Source organism: Alosa pseudoharengus, unplaced genomic scaffold (assembly GCF_046254945.1).
Source record: "Alosa pseudoharengus isolate Yale_2024_CS ecotype anadromous, Long Island Sound unplaced genomic scaffold, YU_APseudo_1.1 YU_APseudo_1.1_scf_22, whole genome shotgun sequence".
Taxonomy (NCBI): domain Eukaryota; kingdom Metazoa; phylum Chordata; class Actinopteri; order Clupeiformes; family Clupeidae; genus Alosa; species Alosa pseudoharengus.
In genome coordinates this window covers 3560630-3563129 of record NW_027468680.1, presented here as the reverse complement: position 1 = coordinate 3563129, position 2500 = coordinate 3560630, and the positions used below count along the sequence as shown (strand labels likewise).

At 44.4% G+C, this 2500-nt stretch overlaps 1 protein-coding gene across 1 annotated transcript in view; it reads left to right on the top strand.

Annotated features, from left to right (window-relative positions):
- Positions 1-2500, top strand: part of LOC143139640 (partitioning defective 3 homolog) — an 81745-nt gene that overhangs the window by 40010 nt on the left and 39235 nt on the right. The gene's annotated exons all lie outside the window — the stretch shown is intronic.

Here is a 2500-nt window from a genome sequence, read left to right as displayed (position 1 = left end):
AGCGAGCTAACGTTAGCAGTAAAGAAAAAGTAAATGAGAATGTTCGCGAGCTTGGTAACTAAGGACTTTGGTTAAACTTGTATGTTGTTGCAAACTAACCTGAAATAACATACGTTCAGCAACTGTGTGGTAGTCTATTAGTTCTAGCAAAAATGTGTTAGAATAGTCTATCAAAATGGGTTCATAACCTACATCGCTGAATGTAGGGGTAATGGTCATAGGCCTACAAATCTGAGATAATGTTTAGGCTAATCAAGGGTTCTAGCCCTCCACCAATCACATTGGTCATTGGTCATCAGATTGGTCATTGAGGCAAAATGAACGCAGACACCAACTCCGACTGACGACGACACACCGAACCGACTCGAGTCACCGACCTCACCCGACTGTCCGACGAAGTCTGACGGGCGAAAATTGGGTTGGTGTGTCCGGGCACATAGCAGACAAACTTCCAACTGTCCACAAAGTGTTGCTTGCTGGCGAAGTGCTGATTTGAAAAAAACTTTTACTGACATAAACACCGTACAATCGGATAACCCCGTAATTGTAACCTAAAATATATAATATACAAATATATATGCCTGTTTATTTGTGAAGCTTTTGTCAGCGAACTAGCATGTTAATACTTCCCCCAGTAGAATGTTGATGAAATCACAGCCCTTGTGGTCTACGTTGCCTCGACGCAAAGTTTACATTTTTGTCGTTGTATGTCAGGCGACAGCGTAGGGCATGGGTCGGCAACAGGCCCGCCAGCAATATTCTTTGGCCCGCCAGATTATTCTGGTTTTAAAAATAAAATAACATTTTAAAAATAAAATAAAAATATTTTACAATATCGATATTACAAATAGCCTATTCACCAATCAGTCCGTGGGTGCAACAAATATGGAAAGAACCTACTGCCTAGTCTGGCCCAGCTAGCTAGCCTACTCTGTGCGTACCTCTACCTCTGCCGGCGCTTCAATGTTGCGCTTTTTATGCTGCTGTCTGGAGCGCATAGGCCAGTTGCATATCCAACTCCAACAGCATATCAGGTACACAGGCTTTGCATTTGTGAAACTGGGTTAGATGAACGCCAAGTTTTCCATTCCTCTCAATAGGCTACTTTCACGGTAAAACTTCCCTCTAGACTTTTTGATCAAAACATTTTCTCCCAGTTAACTCCTAGTTCACTCCTCACAATATTTATTGTAGGCAAAAAATAAACACTGTAATCTTGTCAGTCAGGGGGTTATTCAGCCAAGTATTTAAGAATAAAACTAAGAGACTTTATCCAAAGAAGTCATTAGAATAGGCTAGGTTAAGTTATAGCCTAGCCTACATCAGGCTCCGTGTTAAACAGTCCATCGCCAAAATGATAGTAGCCTAATTTAGAGCATTTACTATTGCCAATATTGAAAGTTGAGGTAAAACAGAGTTAATCAAGACCATTTAATTACTCATGTAGGCCATGAATGGGCCCATCCATGGTTTATTTATTTAAGTTATTTTTATCCATTCTCAGTGTAGATGCGTGACTAATAGACCGGAGCTGCGTTTAAATATTAGTAGCCTACTATAGGCTACTGGCCTGCGGCCCGGCGTCTATTGGCCATGAAGGATACTGGCCCGCGGCCAAGCTTACTTGCTGACCGCTGGCGTAGGGCTTGGAGGGGCTACGCGGTAGGGCTGTGTGATTTTGGTAAAATATATTATTTCTGACAGAGAGGCTATGCCTTTGATTCTACAGAAGCATAAACTAAGCTTTAGTGTGTGTGTGTGTGTGTGTGTGTGTGTGTGTGTGTGTGTGTGCGCGTGAGATGTAGAAGTTGACCGCGAGGCTATTAATCTCTCACGCACGCACGCACACACATGCACATGCACACGCACAGGCACACACGCACACGCACACGCACACGCACATACATAAACAGATTTCTAGGTTCTTTGTTGTCTTTCTCTTTGTAGCCTTTAGGGGGCAGTGTGGGCTTATCGAAGCCGCTCTCCCTCTTTTACTCTCTTCCTCTCTCTCCCTCCCTCCCTCTCTCTCTCCCTCTCTCTCTTCTTCTCTCTCTCTCTCTTTCCCTCTCTCTCGCTCTCTTTCTCTCCCCCCCACTCTCTCTCTCTTTTTCTCCCTCTTTTATCTCTAGTTATTGTCTTTTCCTTCCTGCCATCTCTCTCTGCCTCTCTCTCACACACACACGCACACACACACACACGCACACGCACACACACACACGACACACACACGCACACACACACACGCACACACACACGCACACACACACACGACACACACATGACACACACATACACGCACACACACACGACACACACACACGCACACACACACACGACACACACATGCCACACGCACACACACACAACACACACATGACACACGCACACACACAGACACACTCAGAGACTCAGAGACTTTCTTTTCAGTGTCAATTCAAGACAACGCATATTCCAACACTCATATACACATGTGCACGGTACATACACATACTCCTTTCTC